At 40.7% G+C, this 18,371-nt stretch overlaps 1 protein-coding gene across 25 annotated transcripts in view; it reads left to right on the plus strand.

The window, feature by feature from the left end:
- Positions 1-18,371, plus strand: part of LOC122561273 (solute carrier family 2, facilitated glucose transporter member 9-like) — a 233,365-nt gene that overhangs the window by 9,058 nt on the left and 205,936 nt on the right. The window contains exon 3 of one of the 25 annotated variants that reach the window (XR_006314967.1): positions 15,315-15,362. The exons of the other annotated variants lie outside the window; for them this stretch is intronic. The gene's annotated coding sequence lies outside the window, so the exon portion shown is untranslated. The remainder of the gene's footprint in view (positions 1-15,314; positions 15,363-18,371) is intronic. 25 annotated transcript variants of the gene reach the window in all.

Genomic DNA, 18,371 nt, shown 5'->3' on the forward strand with positions numbered 1-18,371 from the left:
GCTCTATGCTACTTTCTCCCCACCCCCACCCTCCTCTAGCTTATCTCTCCATGCTTCAGGCTCACTGCCTTTATTCCTGATGAAGGGCTTTTGCCCGAAACGTCGAATTCGAAGCTCCTTGGATGCTGTCTGAACTGCTGTCATCTTCCAGTACCACTAATCCAGAATCTGGTTTCCAGCATCTGCAGTCATTGTTTTTACCTATTTAACATCATCGCTGATCTTATGTTCTTTCTGTCTCCGAAGAACAGGGTTTTGTGTTAATATATGTAGCTTCCAGTACATGCAAGCTTGCCACATTGCACACCAACAATGCTACTTGGTTATTAGTGTAATTCTCACACTCCAAATTAAGCAGAAAATGTCCAATTATAAAATTGCATCTTATACTGGATATGGGCAAACAGGGTTAGGCAACAAATACTGGCCTGGCCATTGATGTCCATGTCCTGTGAATGAATATGGGCAAAAAAGTGTGAAACAGCTAAGGTTCGTTTGTTGCTCAAACATTTGTGATACCTTACCCTAGCAGGGCAATCTGAGATAGTGTGGATACTTTTCAGGATCACAAGTAAAGGCCCTAGTGCTGCTTATGAGTGTGTGTGGTATACAGCAGGAAATGTGCAACAAACCTGTTACAACCAGACTGTGCTTCAGGATACAGTCAATGAAATGCTGCTTAAACTATTGTCTTTTTTTTATCGGGGAAAGAAAGCAGCCAATTTGCAGAAAGCAAATTCCTACAACCGGTAATAAGTCAATTATGAGACATGTTAATAGTTGGATAATAGCTTTTTTCAATGAAACTTGTCCATTTTCAAACATCTTATATCTTAATTTCACCAACCTCCTTGCCTGTGAATTGGTAGGGCAAATAGACAAAGGTCATGGTCCATGTCAGTACCAACACCGCAGGTGCAAAGTGGAAGTAGGTTTTGCAAGCAGATTTAGGGAGCTAGGAAACAAATTGAAAAGCAGGGACCTCATGGGTAGTAATCTGAAGACTGTTCCCAGTACCACGTGCTAGCTAGATCAGGCGTAGGAGAATAGATGGAATGAATGTGTGGCTGAGGGATGGTATAAGAGGGAGTTATTTAGATTGTTGAGGCATTGAGTTCCTTTGGTGGCTAAATTAATGTGCGTCAATGCCATTTTTCCGTACTATCCTCTTCTCCTTGATATAGTTGAAAATCTATCGTTTGTTTCATTGAAAGTTCTCAATGACGCAGACCTGTGGGGGAGGAAATTCTTAAATGTCCTGCTCTTTATTCTGGACTGTGCCTCACTTTTCGACCGACCAACACCCCATGCCGCACCCTGCAGCCAAAGGAAACAACCTTCTTGTTTCTGTTTTGTTGTAGCCAGTAAGAATTTTGTACTTTAATTGCAACCACCACACATTCTTCTAAGCTTAGTGAATAATGCCCTTCAGTTTCTCCTCTCAGGACAATCTTGCCAGCCCAGAATCCCTCTATTTCACGTATAACTTCCCTTAGGTAAGGAGGGCACATCTGTACACAGCCCTCCAATTGTGATCTGAACCAGGCTCCATACATTTGCAACTAGGAGAAAGTGAGGACTGCAGGTGCTGGAGAGTCATAATCGAAAAGCGTGGTACTGGAAAAAGCACAGGAGGTCAGGCAGCATCAGAGGAGCAGGATGAAAGGCTTATGTGCGAAACATTGACTTTCCTGCTCAGGTACTGCCTGACCTGCTGTGCTTTTTCAAGCACCAAGCTTTTCGACTCCATACAATTGTATCATGAATCTTTACTCTTGTACACAAATCATCTTGCAATAAAGGCCTCTGCAGAATGCATATTATTAGAGATGTGTATCTCTTCTTTTTGTTAACTGTGAAAGGCCAGTTATAGTGCTACAGATGCATTCATACAATTTAGCTTTATCTTTTTAAGTATTTATGTCAAAGAATATACAAACCATTAATTCTACCCAAGAAGCCAGTACAGTTGGCTGACAGGCCTCTTTCTGTGCTATATCATGGTGGTAATACATTTTTCTATAATATATTGAAGATCTTGCATCTGCCTATTTTCAGTCATAGAATCAATTATAAATGACTAAGTATTCATTTTTGATGGAGACAATGTGGAAACGTGCACTGTAATTGTTCATTTTCTTCCACAGGAGTGCTAAATTGTGGCCTGCATGGGAGAGTGCAATTGTAGCATGGCAAGTTTACATTGGAAAGTGCTATTCTAAAGTTTGATGTACATCATATATAAAACAAGGTCATTGAACATGACCTTGAAATAGAGACTAGATTACATCTTGTCAAGTTGCCAAGCTGTCAATTAATACTGTTTTACATGAATCTCACACTTGGTCTCAATAGTCTAAACATAAAAGTTAAAGTTGCCATAGCCCTGTTGGACCACAGGGCTGCTCTCCCATTAAAGAGAGATGACTGGTGGTGGTTTAATGTGAGGGGTGAGGTTGTAAAGGAGAATCCTTCAAGGTAACCTTCATGGAGTCAGTTATTTCCATTGGCTGGACAGCTGGTTTGCAATGCAGAGTAATGCTAACAGCATGGCTTTAATTCTGGATTATTATGACAGACTCTTAAGTCTAATGCCATGCCAGATACATTTCGTAATGCTGTACTAGTAGCACAGCTTTCTTCACATTTATCAATTCATTCCAAATAAAACAGTAAATTAGAGGTACAGATAATGAGGTGAGGAAAGTTGCTGGAAAACTGCCAGTGAAAAACTGCTAAGGATTTATGAAAATAACCAATCCTGAAAGTTCATTATGGCTTGGCGCCTGTTTAAAAAGAAATCCGGTTACTGAGTATCTTCAACTTTTTTCATCTTAGAACTGTGTATTTCTCTATATATTTCAAGCAAGATTGGAAACTGGATAATATTTTGCCACTAGGTTAAATTCATCCATTTTATTTTCTTTTACAATCTTAATTAGCTTCTTTTGTTTTAGGAATTTAATCAAAAATCATCTGTGTTTAGATTTGACATTCTTGTCTTCATTAAATTAGCTGAAGATAGATTCTACAATGTAAGTATGTGTGTTGTGCATACTTTCCAGCATGCCACAGTAATATTCTGCCACCTAATTACCAGACCATTTCTCTTAAGGTTTTAAAGCTCTTTCGTTTGTCAAAAGACAGTATAAACTAGAAGGCTCATTTCTGAAGTTTTATTCAGGTAAGATTTATATTGAGTATTTCAAAGAGGCAATGAGAGAGAAAACACAGTTCTACTTCAAGTGTGACAGAGTGGACTGATTACACAGTATTGCAGCTTTTTGATGTTCTGTTATAAACAATCTTCTTTATGTTTCTCAGTGGGGAAGTCCAATTGTGTTTCTGTCAATAACAATATTTTGGGGTGTGTATTTTTGAAATTGATTTAAGTACAAAGAAGACAATGAATTTAAATAGGTTTTCAATTAATCTTTTACGTAAAAACCATTCATTTTTGCGATATAATGTGTTAAGCTGTGGTAGTGGGAGAGGGAATTCCGAGAAATAATGTCTTCTCAGCCCAATTTAAGTACTTTTTTTTTTCTTTTCTATATAAATATATTCAATTTTAAAAACTACTCAGGCAATAGAAAGGCTCTGATTTAGCATCATCACTACATTCTTGATAGATAAATCTAGGTATTCTCATCCTTGTTAATTATGAGACAAAGAGTGTGGTGTTGGAAAAGCACAGGCAGTCAGGCAGCATCTGAGAAGCAGGAGAATCAAAGTTTCGGGCATAAACCCTTCATCAGGCCTTATACCCTAAACGTTGATTCTCCTGCTTCTCGGATGCTGCCTTACTGGCTGTGCTTTTCCAGCTCCACACTGTTCGACTCTGATTTCTAGCATCTGCAGTCCTTACTTTCTCCCAATTATGAGACAGTAATGTAGCAATGCATATGCCCTGGAATGGATCACAAAACATATGTTTATGGAGATTTTCTGTACGTGCAAGATTTGCAACCCGACCCTACCTTAACCTAATCACCCCTGCCCCGACCAATTGTTAATAATCCAATTATCACCTATGCTATACCTCATTCAAATAACTGATACCTAAATTCTACTTATCAACGAACCAAGCCCTGCATTTTCCCATCAGGTCTGCCATGATTCTCCTACTGTGAATTTAGTGAAGTCACGATAGTGCCAGTGAATCATTGGGCTGCTTTCTTATTGGAGAGATGACTCGTGGTGATTTAACCTGAGGATCACTACATCCTCAGGCAAGGGAGCAAGATTGCAAAGGTTGGAACTTCATGGTAACCTCAGCGAGAGAAGGAATGAACCCGTGCTGTTGGTGTGACACTGCACAACAAGCCAGCTGTTCAGCTATGGTTCAGAAATGTAACACGTGTAATGCAGGCTGGCACTCTCAGTGAGTTTTGGGGAATTGCAGCATTGTCAGAGGTACTGTTTCAGGTGAAATTTAAAAGAAAATCTGGTTACCATAAAGATAAATATGTCTTTTTTAATTCAAGCTTTCAATTAGTAACTGAATTAATTTAAGATTTAATTTATAAGACACAAGATTTAAAGTGTAAAAGCATTTACTCAAACACATAAGCTAAAAGGACTATTGAGGAAACATTAATTTTGTCGGCAACTTGTACTTTAAACAGCGGAGCATAACTTTAAATACCACTAAAAGAAAAACACTTAAGTTTTACTATCCTTTTAAATAGGTGTTTAATGCTCCCAGAATCAGTCCAAAATGATATTTCTGATATTTGTTTCACTTTTCTGCCTGTTAACTTTCAACTCTAAAGCACTCTATCATAGTGGAAATCTTTCTGGAGACTTCTTCCCCTAGCTAAAGCTAGGCAAATCTTTTAGCCTTGTTTCAGTTTTCCCAGAATTTGTTGTTTACAATCTGAGATTGAGGTGTAGCCTGCATTCTGGCAGAGTGAACCATAGAGATGAAAGCCTAGAACTTGTTATCACAATGACTTCCTCTGTACTCTCTCCAAGCCCATCACCATGAAATGGGCTTTGTAACCAGATAGAGACTCCAACTCTCTCTATCTTTAAACTAAATAGACAAATTAAAGCACACCTCTCTACTCACTGATGTTCTCAACACTTTTCTGGAATACTGGGATTGTAAGCACATGGTCTGTATCCATAATTTCCAAACATAATCACCTTGCACCATCTTCCCAGTTAATAAATGGTCCCCCTTTAATTTCTAATACACATATCACCCAAAGTTGCTATCCAGTAGACTTTAGAACAGCTTACGTGACCCCGTTCATTTTAGAAGTATATTATGCTGTGCAATATTAAAGTGAATTATTGATTGTTGCATGACCCCTTGAGACACTGAATTATAGATTATACAAGACTTGCCCTTTCACTAATATGCTTTAATGTTATAAATGCAAATATTACAATACTTTGTTTTGGTGCAGTGAATAAGCCCAGTGTCAAGTCTGAATACATGTCTTTTTTTTAATGGTTTCTAGTAAGTTAATCAGACATGCCATGTAAACATTTGTGGCTACAAAGCAAACCAGAGATTTAGAATTCTGTAGCGATTAAAATATCTCTTGACTTCTCATTCCTGTCACTTTATAGAAAGTGCAAGTCAGGAATATGATGAAGCAAGTTCCATTGCCTGCTTGAGTGTAGTTCCAACAGCACTCCAGTTCAGCACGATTCAGGACAAAGCAGTCTGCTTGACCAGCACCCAGTCCATTAACTCTGTGTTAATGTCCCAGCATGACATTAACACAGCGTGAAAATTTGTATTCAATAAAAATATGAATTTAAAAGGTAGCCTGGTTGTGACTATGTAGTACTGTTGGTTATCTTTTTTTTTAAAAAGTCTCGTTCGTTAATGTCCTTGATGGCAGATATCCCTCCTTGCTTACCTGGCCTGACCTACATGTGACTCCAGACCCATAGCAATGTGGCTGACTCTTAACTATCTTCTGAAATGGCCTAGTGGGATCCTTAATTCAAGGGCAATTAGGGACAGGCAACAATTGCAATATCCACATCTCATAAATTAATCAAACAAAAGCATGGCAGTTGGCAAATAGGGGCAGCAGTGCATATTATATTCAAAGGCACTTCAGCAACTTGCCATGGCTCCTTCAAAAGCTCTGCTGCCAATATGGTCGGAGATAGGAGGCTGATGAGTTATCACAACCTGAATGCTCTCCTTCAAGTTACAAACCATTTTGACTTTGAAATGCATGGCTTTTAGTTTATTGTCCCTGAATCAAAATTCTGTAATTGACTCTTGGTTCTATTTAAGATGAATCAACAGCTCAAACTGGGGAGTTTCAAAAATATGGCTATCAAGCAGCTTCTTAATTAGGCCTTGCCACTGAAGTTCCCATCTGGTGAATGAATTTTTTTTTAAGTGCATAATTTAACTGTATATTGATGACTATATCTAGATGGTATCCATTCCTCCTGAGTATAATCACTTTAGGTTACCCAAATATATTTTATTCATGGTTTTCTCCTGTTTGAATTTCAAAGATCTGAAGACTTGACAAAGAGATCTAACATTATTGAAGAATAAATATTAAACAGAGCATCATGCCATGTTAGTATCTGTAACTTCTGGTGTACAGGAACATAGATTTAAAAGTGTGTCATTCTACCTCTCCACTGTTTTATTTTGGTACACTCCTGCAAAGCATTCAAAAACTGTAAATCAAAAATGATGGTCTCCTGATGTACAGTGCACTTTAATATTGCTTACGTGACATGCATTCGGTATGTACATGCATCGTGTGCTGATTAAACTGCTTATAGTGTGTACAAATTGTGACATATTTTAAGAAACAAAGCAAAAAAATTGAAGCAGGATTAGGCCATTTGGCCCATTAAGTCTCCTCCACCATTCAGTGAGATTGTGGCCTTAACTCCGTTTTCCTGTCTGCATGTCTCCATCCAACCAGCAAAAACCTGTCTAATATATTCAATGACTCAGCCTCCTTCACTCTAAGAGGAAAGGAATTCCAAATATAGATGACCCTCTTTTTAAAAAAAAATCCACCTCATTTCAATCATGAGATCCCTTGTTTTAAAAATGTGCCCCCTAGTTTGAGATTCCTCACAAAAAGAGACATTCTCTCAGCATCTGCCCTGTCAAACTCTGCTCAAATCTTACGTATCAGTGTGATGTTGATTGTACCGATGGTTCAGATTTTGGCAGTCATTTAAAGCTAAAATTAAGACTGGAATTTTATTTATTCAGTGATTGTATAACTCTATAGCCTGATTATGGGGAAATGCACCCTTGTATATTGCAGCAAAGGTCACTGTTTTCATTGAAGAGTGAATTGCAGAATGTAATCTCCAGAACATCAATACACTACTGTAGCATTTTTCATTCTGTTGGTTATTAGCTGGATGCTGAATATATATTATCATAGAATCCCTACAGTGTGAAATAAGGCCATTTGACCCATTGATTTCACACCAATCCACTGAAGAACTATCCACCCAGACCCAACCCCTAACTGCATTCCTCATGGCTAATCCCTGATGAATGGCTTATGCCCAAAACATCGATTCTCTTGCTTCTCAGATGCTGCCTGACCTGCTTAGCTTTTCCAGCGCCACACGTTTCGACTCTGATCTCCAGCATTTGCAGTCAACACTTTCTCCTCGTGGCTAATCTACCAAGCTTGCACATTCCTGGACACTACAGGCAATTTAACATGGCCAGTCCACCTAACCTGCACATCTTTAGACTGTGAGACAAAACCAGAACACTTGGAGGAAACCCACGCAGACAATTGCTCGAGGGTGGATTTGAACCTAGGTACCTGGCGCTGGGACAGCAGTGCTAACCACTTAGCCACCGTGCTGTTCCTCATATTGGGAATTTAGAATTTTTTTCAATTACAGGTTGTGCATTTGTAATCCTAACATTGGAACATTTCTTTGCATGTAAAATTTGTAAAGGAGTAAAACTTTTAATTTCTGGGATGATCGGACTACAGTATTAAAAAATAAAGTGTTTAGTATTTGTAGGATGTTAAATTCTTGATACTTTTGAATTGCTGTTTTGTTAAAACATTTTGTGTTATGATTAATTGAAGCATTAAGGAGTTTGTGGCTATGCTGGTGCTTTCAGGATCAATGTGGTCAACAGCTTCTCAGCTGGGATATCATTGTTGATCTACAATGGAAGTGTAGCAGCATAATGTTTTAAGAAATGTGCCCTTTTGCTAAGTGTATCAGTGTTTTTCATCCAGTGAATCTAATCCCATCACACTCATGCAGGAGAACAATACAGCTTAAGACAGACTCTTCAGCCAGCCATGTCTGTGCTGACCATAATGCCATTCTAAACTAATCCCACTTGCCTGGACATGGTCCATATCCCACTCTCTCCTGACTGTTCATGTGTCCATCTACGTGCCTTGTTAAACTTTACTAACTTATCTGTTTCTGCCACCTCTCTTGGTAATGCATTCCAAGGACGTACCCCCATACATATCCCTTTAATTTTTTCCCTCCCATTTTTAACCAATGCGCCCTAGTATTTGACATTTCCACCCTGGGAAAAAGACTCCGACTATCCACTCTATCCACATCTCTCATAGAAGTATATAAAACTATCAGTCATCCCTCAGTCTCTGATGTTCTAGTGTAAACAATCCAAATTTGTCCAACCTTTCCTTCAGGCTAATGCATTGCAATCCAGGCAGTGTCTTGCTAAACCTGTCCAAAACCTCCACACCCTTCCTGTAGTTGGGGATTGGAACCATGCATGTACTCCAAATGTTCCCTAACTGAAGCCTTATTAGGCTGCAACTTGACTTGCTAACCTTTATGCTCGATGTCCCAACCAATGAAGACAAGAATCATAGATTCCCTACAGTGTGGAAACAGGCCCTTTGACCCAATAAGTCCACACCGACCCTCTGAAGAGTAACCCACCCAGACCCATTATCCTAACCTATTATCCTATAATTACCCCTGACTAATGCGCCTAACCTACACATCCCTGAACACTATGGGCAATTTATCATGGCCAATTCACCTAACCTGCACATCTTTGGACTGTGGGAGGAAACTGGAGCACCCGGAGGAAACCCACGCAGACACTCCACACAGACAGGTGCCAAGGCTGGAATCGAACCCAGGTCCCTGGCGCTGTGAAGCAGCAGTGCTAACCACTGTGCTGCCTCAGGCATGTCTAATGTCTCCTTTACCACCAGTTGCTACTTTCAGGGATCTGTGTACTTGGACCTCAAGATCCCTGTGCATATCAAGGCTCTGGAGGGACCTGCCATGAACTGTATACTTTCCTCCTTCATATGACCTCCCAAACACATTACGTCACACATGACAAGATTAAGCTCCATCTACCATTTCACCACCCAACTTTACAATTGATCTATATCTTGCTGTATCCTTTGATTACCTTCCTCAGTATCCACAAACTTTTTAATCTGACAAGCTACATTTCATGTAAGTCATTTACAGATATTACAAAGAACAGTATTGATCCTTGTGCAACACTACTGGTCACAGATCTCCGGTCTGAAAAACACTCATTCAGAACACCCTCCATTTCTATCACCAAGCCAGTTTTGTGTTCAGTTTGCCATGGTTCAGATGTGATTTAATCTTCTGGACCAGCCTGCCATATGGGCCTTGTCAAATGTTTTAGTAAAGTCCAAGCAGACAACAGCCACTGCCCTACCCTCATCAATCATCTTTGTAACTTTGAAAAGATTCCATCAAGTTTGTGAGACAAGATGTCCCTCATATAAAGCCATGTTGATTATCCCTAATAAGTCAGTTATTTTCAAGTGTTAGTATATCATTGTACTTTTATCAGTTCTGGCCTTTTGACATGGCATGGATTCAGTTGTCTGAGCCATAAACTCTCAAATTCCCTCTCCAAGCCTTTTCATCTTTACCATGCCTGCTTCCTTTAAAACATTCCTTAAACCTTAACAAAGTGCTGGAGAAACTCAGCAGGTCTGGCAGCAGTGAAGAGAGCAAAACAGAGCTCACCTTTAAAATCCAGTGACTCTTTGCCAGAACATGGTAACTATTTTATCAAGGTTTGGTCACCTGACCTTTTCCATGTTGGTCAATGTTAAATTTTGTTTGATACTGCTCATGTGAAGTGCCTTGGGGGGGGGGGGGAGGTGGGATGTTCTACCAGAAAAGTGGTGCTGTTGTTAATTTCTGTCCTAGGCTAATGCTTAATCTGTGTTAATACTGTTCAAATACTCCCTCACAACAGGTAAATTCATATTATCACTGCTGGGTGTTGTGACGAAGGTTCATAATGTTTGAGAGTTTGAGTTTAAAAGCGGAAGAACAATGTATAGCTTTAAGTTTGATTTGTATTTCTATAACATGTATTAAGAAAGAGGGGGAACATTGTTTTTTATTTAATTTAATTTTTGAATTTGTTCTGAGTAGTGATTAAACCCTTGAGGTGAGCAGTTCAGTGCATGAGGGTAAAAAGGAAAACAGGATTCCAGTAACATCAAGTCCAAAACATCCAAAATCAACAGCAATGTTCAGGTTCTCTTGGGGAGAAAAGGTCTAGAGTGTCAAAAGTGCTGATAATAATTGCCTCCAAAGTAGTCAGGACTGGGATGTTTTAAGAGAAAAACATCGAGAAAGTCAGTAGGTCTGTGTCTGTGGATGCTACACAGTGGTGGATATGCTAGTAGTAAGATGAGATGGAAAGTTGCTTTATGATGAACACACCAAAAAACCATATGTTGCTCTGAAATTGGTTCTGCCAGGAAAAGAATCGAGGATATAAAAAGTGATTTCAAGGAGTTAGGATGGAAGCTGCAAAGCAGGATGAACAGAGTAGTGTTCTCTAGTTTACTACTGGTGCCACGAGATAGTGAGGCGAGGAACAGGGAGCGGGTGCAGCTGGTGTAGGAGGGAGGGCTTCAGATATGTAGATAACTGGGATGCCTTCTGGGGAAGGTGGGACCTGTACAAGAAGGATGGGTTTTCTTCTGAACTGGAAGGGGACCAATGTCCTGGGTGAAAGGTTTGCTCGAGTAGTTCGAGACGGTTTAAACTAGTATGGCAGAGGGGTGGGAACCTGAGCTGTATACCAGAGGTGAGAGTTGATGCAGATGAGACAATAGCAAGAGATAGACCAGCTAGTAGGAAGGATTTTCCTGGGAAGGAACCAAGGAATCAGTTAAAGTGTGTTTGCTTTAATGCAAGGAGTATCAGGAATAAAAGTGATGAACTTAGAGCATGGATCAGTACCTGGTACTATGATGTTGTGGCCATAACAGAGACATGGGTTTCTCAGGGGCAGGAATGGTTGCTGGATGTTCCAGGGTTTAGAGCATTTAAAAAGAATACGGAGGGGGGAAAAAAAGGAGTGGGTGTAGCACTGCTAATCAGCGAGGGTATCACAGCTACAGAAGCTTCCATTGTCGAGGAAGATCTGCCTACCGAGTCAGTATGGGTAGAAATTAGGAACAGCAAGGGAGCAGTCACCTCGTTAGGGGTTTACTACAGGCCCCCCAATAGCAGCAGGGAGATGGAAGAAACCAATGGTCGGCAGATTTTGGAAAAGTGTGAACGTAGTAGGATTGTTGTAATGGGTGACTTTTAACTTTCCCAATATTGATTGGAACCTCCTTTGAGCAGAAGATTTGAATGGAGCTGTTTCAGGAGGGTTTCCTAACTCAGTACGTTGACAGGCCGACGAGGGGAGAGGCCATTCTAGACTTGGTGCTCGGAAACGAGCCAGGGCCGGTATCAGATCTTGTGGTGGGAGAGCATTTTGGTGATAGTGACCACAACTGCCTCACATTCTACATAGCTATGGAGAAGAAGAGGATTAGGCAAAATGGGAGGATATTTAATTGGGGAAGAGGAAACTATGATGCGATTAGACATGAGTTAGGAAGCATGGATTAGGAGCAATTGTTCCATGGTAAAGGCACTACAGACATGTGGAGACTGTTTAAGGAACAGTTGTTGCAAGTGATGAATAAATATGTCCCTCTGAGACAGGCAAGAAGTGGTAAGATAAAGGAACCTTGGATGACGAGAGCGGTGGTGCTTCTCGTCAAAAAGAAAAAGGTAGCTTACATAAGGTGGGGGAAGCTAGGGTCAAGCTCAGCTCTAGAGGCTTACAGGCAGGTGAGGAAGGAGCTCAAAAATGGTCTGAGGAAAGCCAGGAGGGGGCACGAGAAAGGCTTGGCAGAACGGATTAGGGAGAACACAAAAGCATTTTACACTTGTGAGGAATAAGAGAATGGTCAAAGAAAGAGTAGGGCCGATCAGGGAAAGCATAGGGAATTTGTGTGTGGAGTCTGAGGAGGTTGGGGAAGCCCTAAATGAGTTTTTTACTTCTGTCTTTACAAAAGAAACAAACTTTGTAGTGAATGAAACCTTTGAAGAGCAGGTGTGCATGCTGGAATGGATAGAGATAGAGGAAGCTGATGTGCTGAAAATTTTGTCAAACGTTAAGATTGACAAGTCGCCAGGCCCGGACCAGATTTGTCCTCGGCTGCTTTGGGAAATGAGAAATGCAATTGCTTCGCCACTTGCGAAGATCTTTGCATCCACACTCTCCACTGGAGTCGTACCTGAGGACTGGAGAGGACCTGAGGATTGCCTGGAAGTCTGTGGTGAGTGGTGTTCCACAGGCCTCTGTCCTTGGGCCTCTACTGTTTGTAATTTTTATTAATGACTTGGATGAGGGGATTGAAGGATGGATCAGCAAGTTTACAGACGACACAAAGGTTGGAGGTGTCGTTGACAGTATATAGGGCTGTTGTAGGCTGCAGCGGGACATTGACATGATGCAGAGATGGGCTGAGAGGTGGCAGATGGAGTTCAACCTGGATAAATGCGAGGTGATGCATTTTGGAAGGTCGAATTTGAAAGCTGAGTACAGGATTAAGGATAGGATTCTTGGCAGTGTGGAGGAACAGAGGGATCTTGGTGTGCAGGTACATAGATCCCTTAAAATGGCCACCCAAGCGGACAGGATTGTTTAGAAAGCATATGGTGTTTTGGCTTTCATTAACAGGGGGATTGAGTTTAAGACTCGTGAGATCTTGTTGCAGCTCTATAAAACTTTGGTTAGACCGCACTTGGAATACTGCGTCCAGTTCTGGTCGCCCTATTATAAGAAAGATGTGGATGCTTTGGAGAGGGTTCATAGGAGGTTTACCAGGATGCTGCCTGGACTGGAGGGCTTATCTTATAAGGAGAAGTTGACTGAGCTCTGACTTTTTTCCTTGGAGAAAAGGAGGAGGAGAGGGGACCTAATTGAGGTATACAAGATAATGAGAGGCATAGATAGGGTCGATAGTCAGAGACTATTTCCCAGGGTAGAAATGACTAACACGAGGGGTCATAGTTTTAAGCTGGTTGGAGGAAAGAATAGAGGGGAAGGCAGAGGCGGGTTCTTTACACAGAGAGTTGTGAGAGCATGGAATGCGTTGCCAGCAGCAGTTGTGGAAGCAGGGTCATTGGGGACATTTAAGAGACTACTGGACATGCATATGGTCACAGAAATTTGAGGGTGCATACATGAGGATCAGTGATCGGCACAACATCATGGGTTGAAGGGCCTGTTCTGTGCTGTACTGTTCTGTGTTCTATAAAGGAAAGTGGTTCTGATTGTTGGAGGTCAGTCTTTCAATTCCAGGACATCTCTGCAGGAGTTCCTCAGAATATTGTCTTTGGCCCAACCATCTTCAGCTGTTTGATTAATGACCTTCTCTCCATCATAAGGTCAGTATTGGAGATGTTCTTTGATTGCACAACGTTCACCACTATTCACAACTCAGATACTGAAGTAGTCCATGTCCAAATACTGCAAGATCGGGACAATATCTCGGCTTAGGCTGAAAAGTGGCAAGTAATACTCGTGCTACACAATGCCAGGCAATGACCATCTCCAGCAAGAGAAGTTGACCATTATCTCTTGACATTCAATGGCATTACCATCACTGAATCCCCCATTATCAATATCCTGGAGTATTGTTCAGTTCGGTTTCTAGTCTCGCCATTTAAATACAGTGGCTACAAGAGTAAATCGAAGGCTAGAAATCCTGCAGCGAGTAACTCATCTGATGACTCAAAGTTTGGGTGAGTGAAGCTTCAACAAAGCTCAAGCTTGACATTATCAAGGATAAAGCAGTCTGCTTGATTGGCACTACATCCACAACTATCCATTCAATCCACCACTGATGCTCTGTAATAGCAGTATGTACTATCAACAAGACGCACAGCAGAAATGCACTGAGCACCTTGGACAGCACCTTCCACACCCACGACTGTTGCCGTCTTAAAAATACATGGGAATACTGCCACTTGCAAGTTCCCCTCTAAGCCACTCACCATCCTGACTTGGAAATACATCACCATTGCTTCAGTGTCATTGGGTTAAAACCCTGGAATTTCTTCACTAATGGCATTGTGTCTACATATAGCACAAGAAAACACCACCACCTTCTTGAGGGCAATTAGGGATGGGCAATAAATGCTGACTCAGTCGACAATGCTCAGGACCCATGAGTGAATAAATGGAAATAATGTTTAACAAATTTATTGGCATTCTTTGTGGAAAAACATGCTGGGGATAAAGACAAATCAGTGAATTACTGTATTCAGTTTCTAGAAAGCATTTCATAAAGTGCTACATCAAAGGTAATTGCAGAAATAAAAGCTCATGGAATAGGGGGTAACATATTGGCACAAATATGAGATTGGCTACAAGAAAACACAATCACAAATGATTCATTTTCTGGTTGGCAAAATATAATGAGTGGTGTGGTGCATCACAATGATCAGTGCTGCAGCCTCAATTTTTAAAAAAAAATTAAAATGTCTTCATGTTTTAAATAAAGAGATTGACAAATTTCTATTTAGATTCATTGACAGGAAAATAAGTTGTGAAGCAAGCATAAGAAAGCAATGAAGGAAATTCAAATAATTAAGTGAGTGGTCGCAGATCCAGCAAATGGAGGATAATGTGACAAAATGTGAAATTGTCCATTTTAGCGAAAAGTTGACAGACTGCAAAATTCAGAGATGCATAGGGGTCTTGTTATCTCAGTGCTTGAATTATAAAACGTTAGTATGCAGATACATGGTCACTCAGAAAGCTTATAGAATGGTATAGTTTATTGTGAGGAGAATTGAACACAAAAGTAAGGCATTGGTGAGATTACATGTAGAATACTGTGTATAATATTGGTTTCCATATTTAAGGAATGATGTTACTGGAACAATCAAAGGTGATTTGACTGAAACATGCAACGTCTTCAGGGGCTTTTTTTTAATACAGAGGTTAAGACAATTTTCTTTTTCAGAGGGTGATGAGTCTTTGGAACTCTGCTTCCATCACCTATGAGCAAAAGGTAATTGAAAACTTTTAAAATAGAGATTGATAAATTCTTGATAAGCCTGGGATAAAAGATTATTGGGGGTGGGTGAAAATGAGGAAGGATTGGATCAACCAAGATCTTATTGAATGGTGGAGCTGGCTGCAGGGGCTGAGTGGCCTAATTGATCCTAATTGTATTGTACTTGCCTGTATCATTTACTCTGGCAGCTCGTTCCATATACGTACCATCATCTGTGTGAAAAGGGATCCATCTCGGGTCCCTTTCAAATCCTTCCCCTCTCACTAGACCTATTCCTCTAGTTCACACTCCCCTGCTCTGGGGAAAAGACTTTGGCTTTTCACCTTATCCGTGCCCCTCATGATTTTATAAACCTCTGTGAGGTTATAGACTTCATCCGCCTAAACTACGGGGCAAAAGTCTCTTCTTATGATTCAAACCTTCCAGTCTCAGTAACATCCTTGTCAATCTTTTTTGCACCCTTTCCAGTTGAATAACATCCAGTTTAATAGCAGAATGACTGGAATTGTACACTGTACTCTAAATGTGGCCTTAACGATGTTTTGTACGATCATAACATGACATCCTAATTCCTGTATGCAATGGTCTGACCAATGAAGGCAAGCGCGCCAAGCGTCGCCTTTACCACCCTGTCTACCTGTGACACCACTTTCAAGGAAATATGTACTGTGCCCCTAGATCTCTCTGTTCATCAATACTCCCAGGACCCTACCATTAACTGTAGGTCTTACCAAATTAAATTCCCACCTGCCATTCCTTGGTTCATTGGCCCAGTTGATCAAGATCCCATTGTACTCTTAGATAACCTTCTTCACTGTCACACTATATCAACTATCTGTTGTGCAGTGGGAAGTCCTATATTTGTGAAAGACATGATAGAAATGCAAATGTCTTTTTGTTTCTAATGGACTTGATATCCACTTTGGTGCTGCTAATAAATCATTTTAGTGTTGCACAGGTCAAACACTGCCTCAACAGACAACATCCATGTTGTAGGTTTGCTCGCTGAGCTGGCAGGTTTGTTTTCAGATGTTTCATCACAATGCTAGGTAACATCATCAGTGAGCCTCCAGTGAAGCACTGGTGTTCTGTCCTACTTTCTACTAGTGTGACTTAACAGACCAAGACAAATAAATGGTGATGAAACGTCTGAAAACAAACCTTCCAGCTCAACGAGTAAACTTACAACTTGAACCTCATCCTGAACTACAAATCTTCTCAAAAATCGCAGACAACATTCATGTTTAAAAGGATAAAATCTAGCAGGATAGATATGCTTATTTTGCGTGAAACTAGGGGTGTTTAAAATTTGCTTTTCAGGTGTGGTAAGATTGGCTTTTATTTACCCTCCTTATTAATACCAAGTGAGTAACTAGCTGGTGCTCTTCAGAAGGAGGTTAAGCGTCAACCATGTTATGCAAGTCTGAAGTCACCTCTCATCTTAAACAGTGTACTTGCTACATGGACCTCCTGAAGTCTGTGCACAGCAGTGATTTCTGTAACCAGAACTTAATGCTGCGGCACGCCATTCGCCACATTCAGACCCTCTGAGTGACTGTTCTTGCAGCCAGCAGCTTAGAGGGAACGTTGGCTCTAAACCAAATTTGAGTAAGAATAGCAGGCTTCTTTTCCTAAAGGGCATTAGTGAACCATTGGACATTTTATGACTGTCCAACAGCTTTGTGGTCACTTTTATTCAGATCAGCTTTTTTTTCCAGATTTTAAACTAAACTAAAATTGTCAAACTGCCATGGTGGGATTTGAACTCCCATTCTCTGGATTCCAAGTCCAGTAACATCTCAGCTTTCCCTGTCTACTCACTAATTCTGACATAGTTGGTCCCTTGTCTGAGTTTAAACCAGAAACTGTTCCACTCCTCACTGCAGACAGATGTCTATACATCTGATGCACATGTGTCTCCTGCTCCTGAGGAACTCTCCAATATACAGCAGAGCTCTAAACTAACATCTTTCTGCTCAACTGTGACCAGCTTAGTTGGCAGCACACCAGCCGTTGTGAGAAGTACAACTGCTGTATTGGACCGATGACTGCATTTGATCAACACATGCTCCTTACGTGGGGTTTTGCATGAGTGGAAAGTTTCCTCTGCTTGTTATTACTGCAAACCTCCATCCCTGCAAACACCTGTCTTTGCATACATGGTACATGTTGAAATTCTATTATGTTGGTGATGGTTGGTTTTTACTGCAGGTTACTCTCCCATGTCTGGTGGCTTTGTGACTCAAGACAGCTGTCTGCAAAGAAATGTGAATGGAGTTTGGAAGTTGAAACGAATGGCTAATTATTATTATCTGTAAAAACACAGCAGACCCTTTGCACTGAAGAATTTTCCCTGTCAGTGATGAATTGACACATACAATATCCAGACTGAAAGGCAAGGCAGGGGGAAGAAAGAACAAAATGCAGCCAAAGACTGTTCGCTGTATATTTGTTGCCAAATTTTTCAGTAGTATTATTGCCACCTTATTTGTACATTTATCAGAAATGTCGAAAGTTCATTGGGAATTTTATTGGTTCAACTTTTTTATATCACTGCAGTTGTATTTTTACAGCTTTTTGTATTATCACCAGGCCTGCTTAATCTATTGGGAAATATTTCATGGTAGTGTAACTGGACTAGATTTTTTTTTTGTCTAAGCCTACAGTCTCAATCAATACTCATTTTGGGGTCAGTCTCAGTACTCCAATGGGCTGCAGCTCAAAGTAATGGATCCATACCTGCAGTTTTCCCATATGCTGGTGAAACATGGTCAGCAACTCTGATTTCCCTACATTGTGATTTAACAAGAATCTATGCCTGCATTACTGCATGGGATAAATGTCTGTCTCTTAATATTCTGACATGGTGATAGGGCGAGGCTTTGTGAACCCAAGTGATGTTCTCCACACGATGATGGGATAAGGTTCTGTGTCTGCAATTTTCCCCATGTGATAGGATGGTGCCCTGTGTCTGATTTCTCCAGGTGCTGATGGAACACGATC

Source organism: Chiloscyllium plagiosum, chromosome 22 (assembly GCF_004010195.1).
Source record: "Chiloscyllium plagiosum isolate BGI_BamShark_2017 chromosome 22, ASM401019v2, whole genome shotgun sequence".
In the NCBI taxonomy this organism is placed as follows: domain Eukaryota; kingdom Metazoa; phylum Chordata; class Chondrichthyes; order Orectolobiformes; family Hemiscylliidae; genus Chiloscyllium; species Chiloscyllium plagiosum.